Below are 25295 nucleotides of genomic sequence, written 5' to 3'. Positions count from 1 at the left end.
AATCCAAGCCTTGTCAATTAAACAACCTTACTTAAGGATTTTGGATGACCGCATAATCTTGAAGCCAGACCCAGCCTTTCTACCTAAGGTGGTCTCTGCTTTCCATAGAGAACAAGAGCTAACACTCCCTTCATTTTGTTCCCTCCCCAAAAATATACAGGAGGAAAGATTCCAGAGGCTGGACGTTAGAAGAGCAATCCTGGCCTATCTGGACAGAACCAGTTCCTGGAGAAGATCAAGTAATCTGTTCATCCAGTTCGGTGGGAAGAATAGAGGCTTGAAGGCCTCAAAACAGACGCTGGCTCGGTGGATTAAGGACACCATCAGAGAAACATACAGGCTGCAAGAAATAGCCTGCCCCTTAAATCTGAAGGCACATTCCACGAGAGCAATGGCAACTTCCTGGGCCGAAAGGGCCGACGCTACAATTGACCAGATTTGCAAAGCGGCAACCTGGTCTAGCTTCCTGACTTTTGCCAAACATTACAGGCTAGACGTTTTGGCCGGACAGGACTTGGCCTTTGGGCGGAAAGTCCTTCAGGCAGTAGTCCCCCCCCTAGGAGATTCAGTTGTTAGTTCTCCATGGGTGCTGTCATGGAGGGACGTCCTGGAAATACTGGTTTAGTTTACCGGTAAATCCTTTTCCAGGAGTCCGACATGACAGCACCCTGTACTACCCTCCCCGTTATGCTGGTTCCAGCCTTGTAAGCAGTGTGAATATAACATTGTATTAATAAAGGTGTTGGATCCTATCCGGTGTAGTAATTTGGTAAAACACTGGAGAGTGGGAGGGGTGGGGGCCTTTTAATCTCTCTCGCTTCCTGTCCCTACAGAGACCAATAGGACAACCTCCATGGGTGCTGTCATGTCGGACTCCTGGAAAAGGATTTACCGGTAAACTAAACCAGTATTTTCCCTTATAACCATGTTATAAGGGAAAATAATAATGATCGGGTCTCCATCCCGATGGTCTCCCAGCAACCATGCGTGCAAATCGCACGGCATCCGTACTTGCTTGCGGATGCCTTCCGATTTTCACACACCCCATTCACTTCTATGGGGCCTGCGTCACGTCAAAATCGGAAAATATAGAGCATGCTGCGATTTCAACTGAACGCACAAGTGATGCGTTAAAAACATCGCTCATGTGCACAGCCCCATAGAAATGAATGGGTCAGGATTTAGTGCGGGTGCCATACGTTCGCCGCACGGATCGCACCCGCACGGAAAACTCGCCTGTGTGACAGGGGCCTTAAAGAGAACTGGTCATCAATCAGGCTACCCTAACCATGGGCAACATGACATTGTAACAGACTCCCCATTTACAAAGAAATGGTGTGTGTGGTTTTTTTTTTTTGTCAAATTCTGCTTCATTGTAGAGAAAACATACTGTCATTTTAAAATGAACCTAGCACAGGGAGAAGCGTTCATTAAACGTAAATAGAATGAGACCTGTCAAACAAGCCAGAGGGGGATAGGCCAAAAATCTTGCATTCTCATGTACCCAGACTCTTAAATCAGTACTTAGTTGAAGCACCTTTGGCAGCCTCTAGTCTTCTTGGGTATGATGCCCCCTTGAAAAAGCTAACGCGAAATGTGCATGGGGAGTGGACTGGTGGTGGTCGTGTGTGGTATACGAGGCTGGTTGGTCAGTATTTTCTGTGCCTATTACATTTTTGCTGCTCTATTGCCTCAGTGAGCCCTTGTGTGTATTATCACCCACATGTTTAGGTGTCTGTTGTGTATGTATGTATATATGTATGTGTGTATATATTTATACACACAATATGAGGGTTTTTTTTTTTGTACTATGTATTTTTGAGCCATAGTGGTTTGGTTGAATAAACCTTTTTACTAGTGACCAATCATAATTTTTGCACTTTACAAATATATACCAACAGCCCACCATCGGTCCTCTTGGTTTTTAATATTTTTATGTATTGTGACCTGTTGCCAATTATGTCCTTTTGTGATTCTCAATAAAATCATGTTATTTTTTGATTAACTCAGTATTATTTGTGTTTTTGTACTTAATTGACCCATTTCCTTTGGTTGGTTCTCATATGATGCCACAAGGTTTGCACACCTGGATTTGGGGATTTTATGCCATTTTTCTCTACAGATCCTCACAAGCTCTGTCAAGCTTGATGGGGACCGTTGGTGGTCAGCCATTTTCAGGGCTATCCAGAGATGTGCGATTGAGTTCAAGTCAGGGCTCTGGCTGGGCCACTGGAGGACATTAACAGAGTTGTCCTTAAGCCATTCCTGTGTTGTCTTGGCTGTGGGCTTAGGGTCATTGTCTTGTTGGAAGGTGAAACTTCAACCCATTCTGAGGTCTAGAGCACTCTGGATTAGGTAACATAGTATATAAGGCTGAAAAAAGAGTTATGTCCATCAAGTTCGGCCTGTTATCCTGCAAGTTGATCCAGAGGAAGGCAAAAACAAAACAAAAAACCCTGTGAGGTAGAAGCCAATTTTCCCCACTTAAAGGGAACCTGTCACCGGGATTGGATGTATAGAGCTGAGGACATGGGTTGCTAGATTGTTGCTAGCACATCCGCAATACACAGTCCCCATAGCTCTGTGTGCTTTTATTGTGGAAAAAAACGATTTGATCCATATGCAAATACCCTAGCTCGCGCATCGCGAGATTACGGCGCTCTGGCTGTCTGACATCAGGGGAGCAAAGAGGAGATTCTGAGGATGCGGGGCGGTGCTGCGCTCCTTCACGCTGGATTCCTCTCACGTACAGGACACATCTCGGGGTAAATTGCATATGGATCAAATCATTTTTTTTTTTCCACAATAAAAGCGCACACAGAGCTATGGGGACTGGGTATTACGGATGTGCTAGCGGCCATCTAGCAACCCATGTTCTCGGCTCTATACATCAAATCCCGGTGACAGGTTCCCTTTAAGGGGAAAAAAAATTCCTTCCCGACTCCATTCAGGCAATCTGATAACTCTCTGGATCAACGACCCCTCTCTAGTATCTATAGCCTGTAATATTATTACCCTCCAGAAATACATCCAGGCCCCTCTCTAGTAGCTATAGCCTGTAATATTATTACCCTCCAGAAATACATCCAGGCCCCTCTTGAACTCTTTTAGTGAGCTCGCCATCACCACCTCCTCAGGCAGAGAGTTCCATAGTCTCACTGCTCTTACCGTAAAGAATCCTCTTCTATGTTTGTGTACAAACCTTCTTTCCTCCAGACGCAGAGGATGTCCCCTCGTCACAGTCACAGTCCTGGGGATAAATAGATGATGGGAGAGATCTCTATACTGACCCCTGATATATTTATACATGGTAATTAAATCTCCCCTCCGTCGTCTTTTTTTCTAAAGTGAATAACCCTAATTTCGATAATCTTTCAGGGTACTGTAGTTGCCCCATTCCAGTTATTACTTTAGTTGCCCTCCTCTGAACCCTCTCCAGCTCTGCTATGTCTGCCTTGTTCACAGGAGCCCAGAACTGTACACAGTACTCCATGTGTGGTCTGACTAGTGATTTGTAAAGTGGTAGGACTATGTTCTCATCATGGGTATCTATGCCCCTTTTGATTCAACCCATTATCTTATTGGCCTTGGCAGCAGCTGCCTGACACTGGTTTCTACAGCTTAATTTGCTGTTCACTAAAATTCCTAGGTCCTTATCCATGTCAGTGTTACCCAGTGTCTTACCATTTAGTATGTACGGGGGATTTGCATTATTCCTTTCCATTTGCATAACCTTACATTTGTCAGTATTAAACCTCATCTGCCACTTCTCTGCCCAAGCCTCTAATCTATCCAGATCCATCTCTAGCAGTATATTGTCCTCTTCAGTGTTAATTACTTTACACAGTTTAGTGTCATCTGCGAAAATTGATATTTTACTGTGCAAGGCTTCTACAAGATCATTAACCCCTTCCCGACCGCAATCTGTATATATATGTGATAGCTGCACATACCCCGTGCAGCTACCACGTATATATACGTTCTGGCAGCTCTTTAATCCAAGCGCTGCAAAGCGCTTGGATTAAAGCTTCTGCTCCTGCCCTGAATGCTGTCACGGACAGCATACAGTGCAGTAATGCCGGCAAGGGACCAATCAGAGTGGCCCCTTGCCGGCAATCGATCCGATTGGTTAGTCTGTACAGACTAACCAATCGGATCGCGGCAGTGAAAAAAAATACTGGTTTCAGGCTCTGATCTGCGCTCTGCAGATCAGAGCCTGAAATCAGTGTCCTTGTGCAGCCCCCCATCTGTGCCCCCTTTATCTGTGCGGCATCTTGTGTCCACAGTGCCCCCTCCATCTGTGCCCCATCTTGTGTCCACAGTGCCCCCTCCATTCCTCCTGCTGGCCGTGACCATTTCCATCCCCCCCCCCCCCCCTTCCAGCGCTGCCCCCCTGCTGTGTTTGATGGCGGCGGCTCCATTCCTGGGGTTACAGAACTTACAGCAGAGTGTCAGCATAGAGCTGTCACTCAGGAATGGAGCCGCCGCCATCAAACACAGCAGGGGGGCAGCGCTGGAAGGGGGGGGGAGGGTGTCACGCCAGCAGGGGGCGGACTCAAGGAGGGGGCAGCACTGTGGAAGATGGGGCACAGATGGGGGGCTGCACAGATCTGTATATATACAGATTGCGGTCAGGAAGGGGTTAAGTAATAAATATTTTATTAGGTATGACTTTCTGTTTTAGAAGCAGAGAAATTTTTAATTTGGAAAATTGTGAAGTTTTCCAAATTTTTGGTAAATTTTGGATTTTTTTCATAAATAAAGGTGAAATATATTGACTCAAATATATGACTATCATGAAGTACAATGTGTCACGAGAAAACAAACTCAGAATGGCGTGGATATGTAAAAGTGTTCCAAAGCTATTGCCACATAAAGTGACGCATGTCAGATTTGTAAATTTTGACCTGGACACTGGGGCATCAATGACCCTTGGTCATGAAAGGGTTAATAAATATATTGAAGATAATAGGACCCAATACTGACCCCTGAGGTACCCCACTAGTGACAGTGACCCAATCTGAGTGCGTACCATTAATAATTGTACCAATAATTGGCACCAGTGCCTTCTGGCATTAGTATACATATAATTAAGAGGTTTATGTGTGTGTGTGTGTGTATATGTGTGTATATATATATATATAAAATTTACCCTACACCTTTCCTTCTGAACTGTTCTAGTCCATCCTTCCATTCCTTTCCCAGTTCTATTACCTTGCCCCAGGTGTTTATTAGGAATATCTCTACTTTGTGTCATTCAGCTTTCCCTCAACCCTGACCAGTCTCCCTGTCCCAGCTGTTGAAAATCACCTCCACAACACTGCCACCACCATGCTTCAGTGTAGGAATGGCATTGGGCAGATGATGAGCAGTGCCAGGTTTCCTCCAGACATTAGGCTTAGAACCGAGGCCAAAAAGTTTTAACTTGGTTTTATCAGACCAGAGAATCTGGTTTCTAATAATTTAAGTCCTTAGGTGGTTTTTGTTAACTCCAGGTGGTTTTCCATGTGTCTTACTGAGGAGGAGTATTTCTTTCCCCTCTGCCATAAAGCACGAATTGGTGAAGTACTGCAGTGATGGTCAGACTTTTGGAAGTTTCTCCCATCTGCACACAGGATCTTTGAAGCTTAGCCCGAGTGACCAATGGCTTCTTAGTCACTTCTGTTACCAAGGCCCTTCTCCCCTGATCACTTGCATTAGTTGAGTGGACAGCTCTAGGAAGAGTCCTGGTTGTTCCAAACTTCTATTTCAGAATCATGTCGGCCACTGTGCTCTTAGGGACTCTCAGTGCTGCAGAAATGTTTTTGTTCCCTTCTCCAGATCTGTGCCCCCACACACCCCTGTACCTGAGCTCTGAAGGCAGTTCTTACATCCGTATGGCTTGGTTTTTGCTCTGATAAGCATTGTCAGATGTAAGGCCCTATATAGATGAGGCATGTCCAGTCAACTGAATTTACTACAGGTGGACACCAAGCAAAGTGTAAAAACGCCCCCATAGCAAAGGGTCTGAATTCTTATGTCTATGTAAAGTTTTTTCCTTTTTAATAAATTAGTAAAAAATTCTGTTTTCACGTTCACTATTATAAGACTTAGGGCCCAGTGCAAAAACAGCAGGATTTTATTTATTTTAATATTGACAGTGGTTGACAAATTATGTAATTTAACATAAAAGCTTGATTTGCACAATAGGTCATTATCTGATGACCTATTGCCTTTAAGGGTACCATGAAGCGACTCGCATGTATACTAGTACGATATCATTGTGTTTTTAAAGGGAGTCTGTCAGCGGCAAAAGTGATCCCACAACCGCCAGCAGTACCTTCAAGTAGCCGGCAGTGAGTTTCTAATGATGATTTTCTTACTGCATTCAGATGAGGCAGAAGTATGGAAAAACGATCTTTTATTCCACGTCCGCGCTATTTTCCAGTCAGGCTTGAAGTCAAGATAACCGCGCCCTGTGACTGACGGCGCTCATGCCCGACAGCCGTCTGCCAGTCACAGGAGAAGGGGGAGCGGTTACCTTGAGGGTCCATTCACACGTCCGTTTTTTCTTTCCTGATCTGTTCCGTTTTTTCAGGAACAGATCAGGACCAGATCTGGACCCATTCATTTTCAATGGGTCCTGGAAAAAATCGGACAGCACAATGTGTGCTGTCCGTTTCCGTTGTTCCGTTCCGCATGTCCGTTTAAATATAAAACATGTCCTATTCTTGTCCTGAAAAATCGGATCCTGGTACAATACAAAGTCAATGGATCCGCAAAAAACGGATGACATTCGGATGTCATTCCGTATGTCATCCGTTTTTTGCGGATTCCGTTCCTGGAAACACATAACAAATTATTATTATTATTTTTTTTTTTCAATTTTTTTTCAAAGAAATCCAAACAACTTTTTTTGATTATTGAAATGTATACATGTTTCCGTTTTTTGCGGATCCGCAAAAAACGGATGACATACGGATGACATACGGAAACATTTTCAGGAACAACGGATCCGCAAAAAACGGACCGTTTTTCAGGATGAAAAAAAACAGGACGTGTGAATGGACCCTGACTTCAAGCCTGACTGGAAAATAGCGCGGACGGGGGATAAAAGAGCGTTTTTCATACTTCTGCCTCATCTGAATGCAGTAAGAAAATCGTCATTAGAAACTCCCTGCCGGCTACTTGATACTTGAAGGTACTGCTGGCGGTGTGGGATGGCTTTTCCGCTAACAGGTTCCCTTTAGCATTTTTGTCTTTTAAGAATATCATATTTTTAAATCCATTGTGAATCCTACATATATCTACAGAATCAAAGATTGGGTTGTTTCTCTTTTTCTGGGTACAAATATTAGAACAGCGATTATGCAACTGAAACATAACCTGCTCTGTTTTTAGAACTCTTGAAAGGATGAAATGTGTCTTGGAGTGTTACCAACCATGTTTTATAGATTTCTGAAGGATGTTAAAAATCACCCTCAGGACGCTAGAAGCCAATAGTCCATAAATGGTGTAACTTATTAGCCAAGATCCATATTTAGCTTCTGCTTTCCTTCCTGTGACCTTGCTTGTGCCTTCTAGATATTTAGTACGATTTATTCTGCTGTTTTCTTACCTAATTACGTTTATTTTGTGTTGCTACAATACAGGTCAGCAGAGGTCAAAATGACAAAACTTTATTCATATGCAGTATATTTCACACTGCTCTGTTGCCTTGAGAACCTATTAGAACATTAAAACGAATACTTTCGGTAAACCTTGCATTCATCTCAGACAGGAGGGCGGTGAGAGGACCTGATGGTGATTGGCAGCCTAGGTCACTAACTCGTGCATACGGAGTTAGTTGTCAATCACTGATGGGGCTGCCCATATGACTCCTAAGCCCAGAAAGAGCAGGGATTTAAATGAATGAATCATAAGATCTACTGAATCTTTTCCACAAAACTATGTTTTCAGTCTAGTTCCCCCTAATAGTGCGTCCACCTTTCTAAGGGCTCTTTCACACTTGCGTTGTCCGGCTCCGTCGTGTACTCCACTTGCCGGAATTACACGCCGGATCCGGAAAAACGCAAGTGAACTGAAAGCATTTGAAGACGGAGCCGTCTTCAAAATGCGTTCAGTGTTACTATGGCAGCCAGGATGCTATTAAAGTCCTGGTTGCCATAGTAGTAGTGGGGAGCGGTATACTTACCGTCCGTGCGGCTCCCGGGGCGCTCCAGAATGACGTCAGTACACTTTACCATGGCTGCTAGGACTTTAGCGTCCTGGCAGCCATGGTAACCATTCAGAAAACGCTAAACGTCGGATCCGGCAATGCGCCGAAACGACGTTTAGCCTAAGTCCAGATCCGGATTAATGCCTTTCAATGGGCATTAATTCCGGATCCGGCCATGCGGCAAGTGTTCTGGATTTTTGGCCGGAGCAAAAAGCGCAGCATGCTGCGGTATTTTCTCCGCCCAAAAAACGTTCCGGTCCTGAACTGAAGACATCCTGATGCATCCTGAACGGATTTCTCTCCATTCAGAATGCATTAGGATAAAACTGATCAGGATTCTTCCTGCATAGAGCCCCAACGACGGAACTCTATGCCGGAAGAAAAGAACGCAAGTGTGAAAGAGCCCTTAGGCTACTTTCACAATAGTCTTTTCGCTGGATTCGGCAGGGTTCAGAAAAAATGCTTCCGTTACTGATAATACAACCATCTGCATCCCTTATGAACGGATCCGGTTGTATTATCTTTATCATAGCCAAGACGGATCCGACATGAACTCCATTGAAAGTCAATGGGCGACGGATCGTTTGTGTTAGATTATGTCAGAGAAAATGGATCGTCCCCATTGACTTGCATAGGGGGTCATGCCGGATCAATCTTGCTCCGCATCCCAGGACTGAAAGCAAACTACAACATGTTGCGGTTTGCTCTCCGTTATGGGAACGCAACTAAACATAACGGAATGCATTTTGGAGCATTCCGTTCTGTTCAGATTTTTCTCGGTATTGAGCCCCTATGACTGATCTCGATAAGAAAACTAAAACGCTAGTGTGAAAGTGGCCTAAGGGTTCAGAAGTGGACATGCATGCACCATTTCTCAGATTCCTCTGCTTGGCCTTATCTTCGGAGTCGTGGAGGGATCTTTGCTAGTGAGCTGGCTATCCTGCTTGTAAAAGGAGGAAAATGCATCTTTAGGGAAGCAGAGAAGATGGTATTATTGAATAATAGAATGAGAGGTCAGCTACTTTTTGGGGAACTCTGCATTACAGCATAGTGTTAGGTGTAATATGCTTCCCTCGACCTGTGCAAGTGGTTCCAATTTAATTTGTAAGACTGAAATATTTTGCAATAGCTGTGTGTCAATGAAGGACAAGAAAGGCTGATTACGGAAATGAAGAAGCATCAAGCTCTGAGCATCTTCAGAGTACAGAACAGTTATGGGTAGCAGCCATTGAGTAATGCAAGTCTTAAGTTTTGCAAAACATCCTTAAATTATTTAGTTTTGTATACTACCATGACATTTTGTTAGCATGCTTCAGATTATATACAGTGGGATGCGAATGTTTGGGCATCCGTATTAAGTCATGATTTTCCTGTATAAATCGTTGGTTGTTACGATAAAAAATGTCAGTTAAATATATCATATAGGAGACACGTACAGTGATACTTGAGAAGTGAAATGAAGTTTATTGGATTTACAGAAAGTGTGCTTTAATTGTTTAAACAAAATTAGGCAGGTGCATAAATTTGGGCACCACAAAAAAGAAATGAAATCAATATTTCGTAGATCCTCCTTTTGCAGAAATTACAGCCTCTAAACGCTTCCTGTAGGTTCCAATGAGAGTCTGGATTCTGGTTGAAGGTATTTTGGACCATTCCTCTTTACAAAATATCTTTAGTTCATTCAGGTTTGATGGCTTCCGAACATGGACAGCTCTCTTTAAGTCACACCACAGATTTTCAATTATATTCAGGTCTGGGGACTGAGATGGCCATTCCAGAACGTTGTACTTGTTCCTCTGCATAAATGCCTTAGTGGATTTTGAGCAGTGTTTAGGGTCGTTGTCTTGTTGAAAGATCCAGCCCCGGCGCAGCTTCAGCTTTGTCACTGATTCCTGGACATTGGTATCCAGAATCTGCCGATACTGAGTGGAATCCATGCGTCCTCAACTTTGACAAGATTCCCAGTCCCTGCACTGGCCACACAGCCCCACAGCATGATGGAACCACCACCATATTTTACTGTAGGTAGCAGGTGTTTTTCTTGGAATGCTGTGTTCTTTTTCCTCCATTCATAACGCCCCTTGTTATGGCCAAATAACTCCATTTTAGTTTCATCAGTCCACAGCACCTTATCCCAAAATGAATCTGGCTTGTCCAAATGTGCTTTAGCCCACCTCAAGCGGCACTTTTTGTGCTGTGGATAGAGAAAAGGCTTCCTCTGCATCACTCTCACATACAGAATCTCCTTGTGTAAAGTGCACCGAATGGTTGAATGATGCACAGTGACTCCATCTGCAGCAAGATGATGTTGTAGGTCTTTGGTGCTGGTCTCTGGGTTGACTCTGACTGTTCTCACCATTCGTCGCTTCTGTCTATCCGAGATTTTTCTTGGTCTGCCACTTTGAGCCTTTACTAGAACTGAGCCTGTGGTCTTCCATTTCCTCAATATGTTCCTAACTGTGGAAACAGACAGCTGAAATCTCTGAGACAGCTTTCTGTATCCTTCCCCTAAACCATGATGGGGAACAATCTTTGTCTTCAGGTCATTTGAGAGTTGTTTTGAGACCCCCATGTTGCTACTCTCCAGAGAAAATTAAGAGGAGGGAAACTTACAACTGACCCCCTTAAATACTCTTTCTCATAATTGGATTCACCTGTGTATGTAGGTCAGGGGTCACTGAGCTTACCAAGCCAATTTGAGTTCCAATAATTAGTTCTAAAGGTTTTGGGATCAATAAAATGACAACGGTGCCCAAATGTATGCACCTGCCTAATTTAGTTTAAACAATTATAGCACACTTTCTGTAAATCCAATAAACTTCATTTCACTTCTCAAATATCACTGTGTGTCTCCTATATGATATATTTAACTGACATTTTTTTTATCGTAACAACCAACGATTTATACAGGAAAATCATGACGATTAACAAGGTTGCCCAAACTTTCGCATCCCACTGTACTTTTTTTTTTTTTCTTTTTTTTTTTTTTTTCTCTCTCTCTCATTGGTACTATATTTAAAGGGGTTGTCTGGGTTCAGAGGTGAACCTGAACATAATCCCTTCTTCCCTTATTCGGCCCCTCTGAGTTGAGCATCTGAGCATTTCATGATCTAATGCTCCCCCTTGCCCTGCGCTGCATCTCTACTGTTGTGGAAGTTTCTCCCATCTGCACACAGGATCTTTGGAGCTCAACCAGAGAGACCATTGGGTTATTGGTCACCTCTCTTACCAAGGCTCTTTTCCCCTGGATACTTAGTTTGGTGGGGTGACCAACCCTAGGAAGAGTTCTGGTTGTTCCAAACTTCTTCGATTTAAGAATTCTGGAGGCCATTGTGCTCTTAGGAACTTCCAGTGCTGCAGAAATGTTTCATACCCTTCTCCAGATCTGTTCCTCCACACAATTCTGTCTCTTCCTGAGCTCCTTGTGGCTAGGTTTTTGTATTGGTATGCATTATCATCTGGGAGACCTTGTATGTGTCTTTCTAAATACTGCCTGATCAACTAAATTTACCATGGGTAGACTCCAGTCAAGCTGTAGAAACATCTCAGAGATGACCAAGGGAAATGGGAGGCCCCTGAGCCAAATTTCTAGTGTCATAGTAAAGGGTCTAAATACTTAGGTACGTGTAAAATTTAAGTTTTTCCTTTCTAATAAATTAGCAAAAATTTCTAAAATTCTGTTTTAACTTTATCAGAATGGGGTATTAACTGCAGATTGATGGCTACAACATAACAAAATGTGAGAAATATAATGTTATGTACCTTAAAGATTATTATAATATTGATGTATGACTATTTTAAAGATGTAAAGTGGTTTTCCAGAACATTTATATTGAAGGTCTATCCTCCGGATAGGTTAACAATATCTCACTGGAGAGGAACATTGGCGCCAGAACTACACATGTCCATTGTGTAGCGAATGGAGCCGGTTATTGCAGCGCTGCTCCCATTCACTTCAGTGGAAACAGAGCCACAGTAACTAGCTTGGCCCAGTGCAGGGTGGATGGAGTTGTGTAGGTTTGGAGTCCGATGGTGTTGCTTGTTGATGTTACTACGCACCTGATCCCTGCACGGCCGTCGCTACATATCCCCGTCATGAGGATGAAAACATCCAGCAATGGGGGGAGCAGAAAATAGCAGGCAGGGACAAGGACGAGCCTCCCTAACATCGCGGGAGATGCAGCGGTGGCCGTGCGGAAATCAGGAGGGATGCGGGTGCCAGGGAGGGGGGGGGGGGGCGAGTATAACCTTATTGAGGGGCCTGGGCATTGGGGGGATCATTATAGGGGTTGGATAACCCTTTTAAAGGGAACCTGTCACCTGGATTTTGTGTATAGAGCTGAGGACATGGGTTGCTAGATGGCCGCTAGCACATCCGCAATATCCAGTCCCCATAGCTCTGTGTGCTTTTATTGTGTATAAAAACCGATTTGATACATATGCAAATTAACCTGAGATGAGTCAGAGCTTGAAAATATGACTCTTCTGTGCTCACACAAGTAAGATATGACTCTTTTATGTTAATTTGCATATGTATCAAATCGGTTTTTATACACAATAAAAGCACACAGAGCTATGGGGACTGGATATTGCGCATGTGCTAGTGGCCATCTAGCAACCCATGTCCTCAGCTCTATACCCAAAATCCTGGTGACAGGTTCCCTTAAGTGTGATGTACAGCTGTTGGCCGGTATATGTATTTTTCGCTGTGTGAGGGGCTGCATCTGAAGTCTGCCTTTGCAGGACTTGATTAGAGAGTGTAATGAGGTCGATCTGTTAGGCTTCTAACAACCTCCCATAACCACAGTTTCCTTCCTCGCATCAAGCGCTTTCATCAGTCTGACACACTCCTGCAACTCTCATCAACGAAGATTTCAGCTATTTACTGAGGAGGCGCCACATCTTCTGTCATTGCACAAAGTATAGTCCTGAATGATGGACATCAAGTGTAAGAATCACGTAAATGGGGTTTGCACTGTAGACTTTGTCTGGAGGACAGGCAGGCCACAGACGTCTACTTTCTGGGGCACAAGTGGCCACATACGTGCTGTCCGTTACTGTATTTGTCACAGACAATCAAAAAGAACTCCAGAACACACATTTGTGTTGTCAAAAGAGAACTTCTGCCTTCTGGACCTCTGCAAATAATAAAGTACATGTTCTTACCAAGACACTGCTTCATTAGGTGTGAACAAAGAGTGTCGTCACAGCCGTGTAATGGGACGCCTTCCCCCACAGTAGTTGTAATGGTGCCACGTACCTAGCCGGCCAGTAGATGCGAGAGGTACTTGCATATTTGGACACATTACGCTTTTAAAGCCTCTGGTACATTTTAATTATGTTCCCAAGTATTATAATAAATGCTATCTAATAAATTCTATTTTCATGTGTTTTTTTTTTTTTTTTTCTATTTTTATTTCTTTTCTATTTTTTTTTCCAAGCAGTTTTAGGGCAATTATCTCCATAATGTCATATTGTACTATGCAAAGAATGAGGTTGTGTTGTCTTGTGGGAAGATTTTTTTTGTACAGCGTGTCAGATATCTTTAGGGAATTTAAGAGTCTTTAGGTCATTCAAGTGTTTCCAGATGCTTTCAAACTGGTTTTCAGCGTCATTGATCTCTTTTTTTTTTTTTTTTTTTTTTTTTTTTTTTTTTAAACCAAACTTTGTTGTAGGAAGTGGCCTCTAATGTCCTGTTTTTTTACTTAATTGCTTGACCAAAATCTGATTTTCCCGTGTGTTGGGGTTTTTCTTGTAAGTCAATGTAAACCTTGCACAAGACATTGAATTGTGTTGCGGTATTACAGCGGTGGTGTAGCAGTATCACGGATGCGGACCCATTCACTTGCCAATTGTAGTTGTCATGACAATGATTTTACTTGAACTGCACGCTTGGCTTGGATAATGTATATGTTTTGCAATAGGGGGAGAGGAATAAGCCACAGCCACTTTAAGAGTCTTATCTTAGAATAAGGAACGAAGGATCAGGCATGTTGAGAGTCAGCATGTTCAATCCTTCTTTTTCCTGTCATCTGCCATGGAGGAGTTTTTAAGTCACACTCCGTCTCCCCCCCACATTTTTTTTTATATATATTTTTTTTTTAAATAAATATGGCGCTCATTCTGAACACCCATATTTCTAAATGTATTTATGTATTTAGAGCGCTAAATCCTCTGCTTCCCCTCATAAAGTATATCATAAAATTGTCCGCCTGCAGCCACCACTAGGTGAGCTTGGTGCATAGAAATTTGTGCTGGTACTATTGAACTCCATGGAAGCTGTAAAAATATTTTTGCATTGAGCCCCCCCCCCCTTAGTGGTGGCAGCAGGAGCATGCCATGATTTCATTTCTATAAGCAAAAGGAGTTCAGCATCGACCTCCTTCACCGGTGGCCTCATAGCAGTGCTATGACCTGTCGCCATGCAGTCAGGAATATGAATTGCTGAAATATGCAAATCTTATTATAAGGCTGGTATTTTGGAGTGTGAAAAGACCTGTATTTCGATATTCCATAACCTCTCAATCGCACACTATTTGTGATGATGAAAAAAAATCTTACATTATTGCATTTTTTTGGTCATGTGTGAATGCAGGTGACCCATATGAGTTTAGGAGCTGGGATAATTGCATTAGTGCCATTACTCTGCAGGCTTATGCTACTTTCACACTTGCATTCAGAGCGGATCCGTCTGGTGTCTGCACAGACGGATCCGCTCCTATAATGCAGACGATGGGATCCATTCAGAACGGATCCGTCTGCATTATATTTTAGAAAGAATTCTAAGTCTGAAAGTTAGTCAGACGGATCCGTCCAGACTTTACATTGAAAGTCAATGGGGGACGGATCCGTTTGAAATTGAGCCATATTGTGTCAACTTCAAACGGATCCGTCCCCATTGACTTACATTGTAAGTCTGGACGGATCCGTTTGGCTCCGCACGGCCAGGTGCTGAGCGGAGCGGAGGTCAAACGGTGCCAGACTGAGGCATTCTGAGCGGATCGGCATCCACTCAGAATGCATTGGGGCTGTACGGATCCGTTTGGGGCCGCTTGTGAGAGCCTTCAAACGGAACTCACAAGCGGACACCCGACCGCTAGTGTGAAAGTAGCATTAGATGACCTTGCCTAAAAAGTGTTGGCCTTTTGGCTTTTGATTTTCTTTAAATCATCCTGAGTTCCCAGCGCAAAATCAAAATTTGTGTTTATAAGAGATTCTGCCTTGTATGCTCAGACACCTGTCACTGGGGTCTTAGACCCAGAAATGACTTTCACTTGTCAACTCCATCAGCCGACTGACTGTGTAATGGCCTGGAGTGTATTTTTGTGGCACATAAGTCTGCAAAGAAAGTGATCTGTAAAGTTGCTTTTTGTTTGTGGATTAAAATAGGTTTAGAAGTCATGAAAATATGTTTTTATCCATATTTATTAAATGTAAAGAAACCTAATAGAGACTGGTATTAAACAGAAAAAAGTAGCTACAATGCCTTGTAAAAGTACGGTATTCCCCTCCTTTATTTATTTATTTTCTTAAACTGAAACAAACTGTTAAAGGGCATTTAATGTGCATAGGTATTAGGCCTGCACGATATATCGCCAAAGCAATTGTATCGCGATAATCGATGATGGCGATTTGGCCGACCCAAAAATGCTGCGATTAACTACAATGATACACGGCCACCGCACAGCGCTTTCGGCGGGTGTATCAACACAGGGGGGAGGTGATGGGGGCCGGCATCTGGATTACGAATGACAGCGGGGACCGGTGCAGTCCCTGTATTCTAATGCACCGGCCCCGCTCACTGTTGTATAATCTTATGTAACCTGTAGGCATTGTTAGAATATAATAATCATGTGTAATCCAGCTGTATTACTTAAACAAGTTCCGTAGCGGAGGGAGGAGGCAGGCCAGGCAAGTCACTCATTAAGTCATGCACCTGCGCCACCCACTTTATGAATGGAGCAGGCAGTGCGGGCGCGTGACGTAGTGAGTGATGCGCCGCACTCCTGGCCTGCCTCCTCCCTCCTCTCTGCTATGGCATTTAGTTGTAAGTAATACAGCTGGATTACACATGATTGTTGTGTTTTAACAATGCCTACAGGTTGGATAAGACTATACAACAGTGAGCGGGGCCGGTGCATTAAAATACAGGGACTGCACCGATCCCCGCTGTCATTCCTAATCCAGATGCCGGCCCCCAGCCCCTGTATTGGGGGTTATTCACACTGCAGGGACACTGTTATGGGGGGTGATATGTGGATGGCACATAGCATAAGATGATATATATGTGTCATCCACAGGTGCCCCCATTGCGGTGTCATCCACAGGTGCCCCTCCCTAACAGTGCCATCCACAGCAAATAGACCTCTAGCACAATTCCCTTAAAATATTGCATCGCATATAGTTATCGCAATTTGTAGGGCCCTAATCGCACAAAATTCCCATATCCTGCAGCCCTAATAGGTATTCACCCCTGATTGTGCATACTTTGTTGAACCACCTTTTGCTGCAATTATAGATGTGAGTGTGAGGTATATCTTTATTAACACTGATTTTTATTAGGCCTCAGATCAGACCCCCAATTAGACCTAAGCTCAGACCCCAATGTGAATGACCCCCAAGCAGACCTCATATAAGGGCCCCATTGCCTCAGATCAGCCCCTAGCAGAGCCCAATGCCTCAGATCAGCCCCCAGCAGAGCCCAATGCCTCATGCTTAATAAAATAAAAACAGCGTCCGGAGAGGTAAGTGACACTCCTCTACTCCAGTGTGATCCGGCGCGCAAAGCGTGAGGTCACAGAGCACCCTCTCGTTGTGCGCAGCCACAGCATAGCCGACAGCTGAGGACCAGGAAGCAGTGAGTACAATGTCTTCACTGCTTCCTGGTCCTCTGGTACTAATTTATTATTATTATTATTATTATTATTATTATTATTATTATTGTTATACCATTCATTCCATAGCACTGTACATATGATAAGGGGTATACAGATAATTGCACTAAGCATAAACAAGACTAGCTACAAACTGGTACAGAAGGAGAGAGGGCCCTGCCCCTGAGGGCTTACAATCTACATGGTATGGGAGAAGGACACAGTTGGTGAGGGTGAAGCTGGTCATGGCGTTATAGAGGCAGCAGGTTCACTGGTTGTAGACTTGTCTGAAGAGGTGGGTTTTTAGGTTTCTTTTGAAGGATTCCACTGTAGGTGAGAGTCTTATATGTTGGGGTAGCGAGTTCCAGAGTGTGGGGGATGCACAGGAGAAATCCTGGAGGCGATTGTGTGAAGAGGTGATAAGAGGAGAGAAGGTGGTCTTGTGAGGATCGGAGAGTGCGTGTACTAATGATCGCTTCCATAATGCTATTCGTCCCATAAGATGCTGGGGCATTTTCCTCCCACTTTTGGGGTGGGGTAAATGTGTTTATGAAGGTGAAAAATACGGTAGTTTCTAAAACAGTCCTGTTAGGAGAGTTGACTGCTCCTCTTTAAATCACTCCAGTCTAGCTTTAGCAGTATGTTTAGAGTCATTATTCTGCTAAGCAGGTTTTCATCAAGAATTGCCATATATCTATCCTTCAAGCATGACCAGTTTTCCAGTTCCTACCAATGAAAAGCGTTCCGACAGCATGATGTGGACACCATCTTTCTTCACAGAGGGAATGATGTTTATGGGGTGATGGGAAGTGCTAATCTCCATACAATAAGTCCCCAGAGAAAATTAACATAAATTATGTGTGTGTGTGTGTGTGTGTGTGTGTGTGTGTGTGTATATATATATATATATATATATATAGTGGTGCACCCTTTATTTTGGGTTCTGCAGCAGGATATATGTTGAGGCAGGGTCACACTAATTTTGGTTGGCATCCAGGGTGGATTTGATTTAAATCACTAGTCAGTAAGGCTTGATTAAAATCATAGTTTTCTACATAAAGACTAATTCTTGCTAGTATAACTTATATTCAAAATAGCAATAGACAATTCAGAGGAGCTCACCAGCAACCTACTGGAGCCCAGTCTTTCAGATACCAACTGAAAACCAAGATAATTGCAAAAACGATCAGACTGGCTCACAGTATTTTTGCATTTATTACAATTGATAAAATTACAGTTATTAAAATAACAATTATAAAAATAAAAATAAATTGCCCACTAAATATTAGACATATCCTGATTGCATATCAACTCATTAGCATAAATAGATAGGTATTTTGAATGCGGAGCTCACGCATATACCTAAATAATAGGAGTACTCCAAAAATAATAATAAGACCACTCTATTGTGCTGCGTGGTGTCTGTCAATGGCGTATTGGATTTTGACTTTTCTAATGTTCTGACACGTGTCATGAATAAGGATCAGTATTAGAGCATCCGAAACATGTAGACCTGCTTGCCGTGTTGGATTGTCTTTTATCCTGTGTTATTTTGGAATAAAGAACAACGTCTTTTTTGGAAAGCTGGACATCCCGTCTTATTTTCATACAGTTTGCAACTGGTGCCCCTTCCAAGCACCGTCCGTGCTTCCACTGCAAGACTGACCAGAACCATTCTAAAGAACAGACGCGGTACCGGCAGTGGTTTAATCGATCAAAGGGGACTGATTTCATTACCATCCAGCAGTTCCAGTGAAGGGGAATTGAACCCCGTACCGGCGTAGCTCCGCTATACAGACCTCCGCTACTCCGACCGGCACAGGTGGATGACATCACCGACCAGGAAACCATCTCCAGGTCAGGTCACGTGAGACGCCGAGAAGGAGAAGCTGAAAGACTACCTCGTGGCAGGAGGTAGGCAGCGAACGCCGATACTAAAGAAAGCACAAAGTATATCTTTGGATGCCTGAACATATACCGGTAACCGCAGAGTGGATACTTTATCAGCAATTTGTATGTAGATCACTGGCAAGTTATTTTATAAGTATCAGAACATTGGAAAAGTCAAAATCCAATACGCCATTGACAGACACCACGCAGCACAATCGAGTGGTCTTATTATTATTTTTGGAGTACTCCTATTATTTAGGTATATGCGTGAGCTCCGCATTCAAAATACCTATCTCTATTTATGCTAATGAGTTGATATGCAATCAGGATATGTCTAATATTTAGTGGGCAATTTATTTTTATTTTTATAATTATTTTAATAACTGTAATTTTATCAATTGTAATAAATGCAAAAATACTGTGAGCCAGTCTGATCGTTTTTGCAATTAACTTATATTCAAGTAGATATAATAAGATTTTGAGAATAACAACTTTTCATATTAGTTTGATTAGGTTGATTCTGTATTCATAGGTTTGTAAAAGTTAGGATTAAGGTATTTTTCTCAACTCTGTTCATGTTATAACATTTTTGCTGTGAAGAAGAGGCATGTGGAATTTATTTACCCACAAAAATTAAACATATACAGCCTTATTCTACATAATTAGAAAACAAATTTATTTCATGATGGAATAACCTTTGGATGGTAATATTTTTTTCATCAAAAAGCATTTTATATAAAAAAAAATCTGATTTAAATTAAAAAAAATATATAAATATATATATATATTTTATAATATTATAATTAAATTTTTATTTTATTTTTAAATAATTGATTTTTATCCACCCTGGTGGCATCTCCCCTTTGTGCGATACAAGCTAACACCCTTGAGTGGTAAAGGTTATGCAGATATTGGATATCCTCCTGTGGTATGTCATTCCAAGCTCTTTCAACCTGGACCTGTAGTTCAGCCAAGGTGGTTGCAGGCTGCGGTGTATGGCATATCCATCCTGCCATCCAGTCCTAGACACTGTCATCGTTGGAAAGATCTGGCCAGGGGAGCTGCTAAGTCAAAGTTTTGTATAGTAGAAGCGATCTAAAGTCACCTAAGGGGGACTAAAAATTAAAGAGGATTAACTTCCTGAACAAAATGTGCTAAAATTGACTTTTATTAATGATGCCAATAAAAATGGTGGCTGTCCACAATATATCTTTTTCAGGCTGAGTGTAAAGAATCGGGAGCATAATTTGAGAACATATATTAATGCCCCTCTATTCCCTATCCCACAAGTGGTTTGTACCTGCTTAGTTCTGCACACACCAGTGGTTGGTCGAGTCAGCCTGTAATGCTATTAAGACTCCAACCAGCAAATGCCAGGATAGATTTAGGTTTATAGCGATCAGGAATACCGGTGTACATAACTGCTCAGAGTATCGGTGCGCTTGTATTCAGCCCTCTAAGCATACAGCACTCATAGGCCTCTTTCACACGAGCGTGACTGATTAGGTCCAGATGCGTTCAGGGTGCGTTCAGTGAAACTCGCACCATTTTGCAAGTTCAGTCAGTTTTGTCTGCAGTTGTTCATTTTTTTTTTCCGTGCTGGTGCAATGCGTTTTGATGCGTTTTTCACATGCGTGATAAAAAAACTGAAGGTTTACAAACATCATCTCTTAGCAACCATCAGTGGGGCCAGGGCTGCGTGAAAAACACAGAATATAGAACATGCTGCGTTTTTTTTCACGCAACGCAGAACTGATGCATGAAAAAAAAACGCTCATGTACACATACCCATTGAAATGAATGGGTCAGGATTCAGTGCGGGTGCTATGCGTTCACATTACATATTGCACCTGCGCGGAAAACTCGCTCATGTGAAAGGGGCCAAAAGGGAAGATTTATCAAGTAAATCAACCCAGTGGGCTTCTCTACTCTATATATTATATCTCTGCTTTATGTCCCAACTCGAAGCGTTTCTTATGCTGGAAGTACACCCAGCATTTAATCAGGAGCCAGTATATAAGTAGTCTACGGCTTCATAATTGCCATAAAGTTAAAGGGGTTATCCAAGTTATTTTTTTTTGTTCTTTCTATGTTCCTAACTAAGCAAATGTAACAGCTTTCCAATTAACTCACTTTATCTCCAGTGGCTGGTTTCACTGAGGGTCACATGACCTGTGATGTCAGCTTCTCTCCTTGCTCCGATAAAGGTCGTTTACAAGCCTGTAAACGAGACGTCACTGTGCTGGCCCCCCCCCCCCCCCACTGCCATCTACTCTCTGCTAGGATTCTTAACCCCTTCAGCTGCACAGATTGGGTAGCTCTGCAGGCAGTACTGTGTCATGCCAACAGTAAAGCATCCTGAGACCATTCATATGTGGGGTTTCTTCTCATCCAAGGGAGTGGGCTCACTCACAATTTTGCCCAAAAACACAGCCATGAATAAAGAATAGTACCAAAACGCCCTCCAACAGCAACTTCTTCCAACAATCCAACAACAGTTTGGTGAAGAACAATGCATTTTCCAGCATGATGGAGCACCGTGCCATAAGGCAAAAGTGATAACTAAGTGGCTCGGGGACCAAAACGTTGACATTTTGGGTCCATGGCCTGGAGACTCCCCAGATCTTAATCCCATTGAGAACTTGTGGTCAATCCTCAAGAGGCGGATGGACAAACAAAAACCCACTAATTCTGACAAACTCCAAGAAGTGATTATGAAAGAATGGGTTGCTATCAGTCAGGAATTGGCCCAGAAGTTGTTTGAGAGCATTCCCAGTCGAATTGAAGAGGTCCTGAAAAAGAAGGGCCAACACTGCAAATACTGACTCTTTGCATAAATGTCATGTAATTGTCGATAAAAGCCTTTGAAACGTATGAAGTGCGTGTAATTATATTTCACTACATCACAGAAACAACTGAAACAAAGATCTAAAAGCAGTTTAGCAGCAAACTTTGTGAAAACTAATATTTGTGTAATTCTCAAAACCTTTGGCCACGACTGTAGAGAGAGCATTGCACAAGAATGTAGGGGGGAGATCCTGTCTGCATTAGCAGTGTCATTATACAAGTGGGACTTGTAGTTCAACACTTACAAGTTGCTGTTGATTCTCCCAGCACTCAGGGCAGCTCTTGTATTCACTCCCTTTGCAGAGCAGGGGGAGGGGCAGAGATTGTTTTTATTGCATGTAAACAAAGGGCCAGAAAAGAAGCAGGGAAATGAGGAAAATATATAATTTATTTTTATTTTTTGCATAAAACTTGCTTAGCTCAGTTATATATCAGATTTTCAGTGCTATATTTTTTTTCATAACTCGGACAACCCCTTTAAATCTTAAAAAATTAGTATATAAAAAAATTAACAATTCATACCCAGTTTACATATAAAAATAAAGTATAAATCCCATTGGTGTCACTGCATCCAAAAATGCCTGAACTATCAAAATCCGTTGTTATCCCTTACGATAAAAGCCATAAAAGAAAGACCGACATGCATTTATACAGCTATGTGAATGGAAAAGTAAAAATATTATTGCTCTTGGAAGACCAAAGAAATTAAAATTGGCCCATTTATCTCTAGTGTACAAACACATGAAGGATGTACCTTTCACAAATGACTTACAACCAAGCATTTCTTCTCCTCTTGAGTTTTGCTTTCTGAAACGTTGCAATCTTACCAACTGTTAGCAAAAATACGTTTTTATCTTCTAGTTCATACTGCCATCTTGAGGGTGCTTTGCAAACTGCACTGATTTCCTTTCCATTTTTATTGTAAATCTAGTGGCATCATATTGGAGGTTACCTTACGGGTGAGGACAGTTTCACATCTGCGACAGAGTTCTCCAGCAGGCCATTCCACCAGAGAACAGAATGCTGGAGATTTCTGGATCCGGCATTGCCAGATACTGCCCGCCGGACCCCATTGACTATAATGGAGTCTTGCAGAGCGTTTGTTGTCCAACCAATTCTCGACATTCTCTGCCGGAACAGCCGACCTCAGATGTAAAACTAGCCTAAAACGAGCACATACATATAATATATAGCATGCAAATATAATGTTCTGACAAATATATAGAGTGTGAAATAAATACATTACAAAAGAGAAAGTATAACTGGATTGTTTACATGACGAGATAGCGGTGAAATGGCAGCAAGTCGGGTGACGCTTTAGCATATGTTTGCTGTAAACGGTACGTTTTTCTGGGTGCATTTGTGTTGTTGGAGAGAGGTGCATGGCATGAGGCATAGGATATGAAGAAATTAGACCCAAGTGTAGTTTATCGGGGGAATGGCGTACGCAAAATTAGGGCACCACAGATGATGAGTTTGAGAAACAAATGAAGAGTTAGAAAAGGTAAGCATCAGCCTAGTTGATTGTAGGAATGTCAATCTGTTAAAAGTCAAACTTTAATTTGGTTAGTGCGTGGACAAGTGTGGAAAAAGCAGCATGCTGGAACGTTTATTTAAAAGGTCAGCCCCTAAATGTGATTAACGTATGCTAGATAATGAGCACTTTTCCAGCATTGCCACTCGATCCTCATCAGTGTGGATAAAAATCAATGATTTAAAAAAAAAAATTAAAATTTTTTATTTTTATTTAAATCAGATTTTTTTTTATTTTTAAATATAAAATGCTTTTTGAGGAAAATATATTACCATCCAAAAGTTATTCCATCATGAAATAAAGATTCGTTTTTTAATTATGTAGAATAAGGCTGTACGTGGACTCCCGTATTGTTGAATGGATTAGGCAGTGGCTGAGGGACAGACAACAGAGGGTTGGAGTCAATGGCGTATATTCAGACCATGGTCTTGTTACCAGTGGGGTACCTCAGGGATCTGTTCTGGGACCCATATTGTTTATTATCTTTATCAGCGATAATGCAGAAGGCCTCGATGGTAAGGTGTGTCTTTTTGCTGATGACACAAAGATTTGTAACAGGCTTGATGGTCCTGGAGAGACTGACCTTGTGGGGCTAGCGCAGTCGATTGTAAGCGGTCAGCACCCTGCCCTTCCATTTACCAGCCTGTGCACTCCCCAACAAGCAGGAGAGATGCCGGGAAATCTTCTCACCTCCTGAGCTGATCAGGAGAGAGCACAGGCCAAGGGATGGTGTGCTCTATTCATCAGGGCATTGGGTTAGGTGAGTAATACTTTTTACTTTTTATTAATACTGCAGGGGCTTCACTAAGGGGACAACACTATTTTAAGTGGGACACTAAGAGGGCACCATTGATATGAGGAGAGCACTAAGGGGTCATTTTTGAGAGGGTGCATAACTAATGGTAGCAGGAACTAAGGAGGCATAACTACTGTATGGGGCACTAACAAGACATTCTTACAGTGTGGAGCACTTGGGGGGGCATAACTACAGTGTGGGGGCACCAAAGGGACTGGGCAGAATTGGGTGTTGGGTGCAGTTAGAGGTGTGGCTTAGCATAAAACGTTTTCCAGGGCTCTCCACATGCTCTGCTGATATCACCTCTTGAGCTTTTCAAAAGTTGGTGATGGATGTCTTTCACTTAGTGATCCATTGCTTCAGTCTGGAGAAAAGGTACTTTTAATATATGTGCAGATGAGCAGTTAATTGCACTTTCGCTCCTCCTGCTTCCTCTTCCAGAACCTCTTTCCTTCCTGATTGACAGGGCCAGGTTCCTGCATAGTCATCACACGTGACCCCATCAATCAAGAATGGGTGGGCTGGCAGGAGAAGCAAGGGTGCACAGGGCTGTTTTGTGCCCGCCCTCGATGCAATTAACTGCTCACTTGCATATGGATTAAAAGAACTATTTCTCTAGAATGAAACAACTGATTGCTAAGGTATTAATACATTCAGCTGAGCTAGCTGTGTAAGACATGGCGCCTGGCAGAGGATGCAATAATACCTGTATTACAAGCAATTTTACATTTACAAAAAAGTTTCATGCATATTTCTACGAAAGAGACTTGTGCTGTATCATTAATCCTGGAGCCAGGCGGCAGGAACTGAGCAGATCTCACACAAGCTGCACTGATGCAGTCCACAGGATCACCCAGTACTGAATGAAGACCGGCTCCTTCTGTAACTGCTTGGATGAGAGTTTTCCAATGCCATCTGCTTGCCTCCCTAGATGCCACGGTCCATAGCGACCACAGCACCTAGGAAGTTACCATCTGCCCCCCACGAACGTAATTCTGTGGTGTTCGTGCATTGCCCTGCAGCAAGAGGCCTAACAAATTCCCCCAGGACTGCCGTTACTGTATCTCTATTGGGCTGTGTCATAGGCTTTGCCTAATAGGCAGCCTGTCACTGTTATAGGCTATAATGCATTGGTATGCAAGGTATACCAGTGCATTA

General features: G+C 42.7%; 1 protein-coding gene across 1 annotated transcript in view; it reads left to right on the top strand.

Annotated features, from left to right (window-relative positions):
* Positions 1–25295, top strand: part of TNFAIP8 (TNF alpha induced protein 8) — a 123873-nt gene that overhangs the window by 30571 nt on the left and 68007 nt on the right. The window lies entirely within an intron of this gene.

Source organism: Bufo gargarizans, chromosome 1, assembly GCF_014858855.1.
Source record: "Bufo gargarizans isolate SCDJY-AF-19 chromosome 1, ASM1485885v1, whole genome shotgun sequence".
Lineage (NCBI taxonomy): Eukaryota > Metazoa > Chordata > Amphibia > Anura > Bufonidae > Bufo > Bufo gargarizans.
The sequence above is the reverse complement of the archived record's forward strand: the minus strand, read 5'-3'. Positions and strand labels throughout refer to the sequence as shown.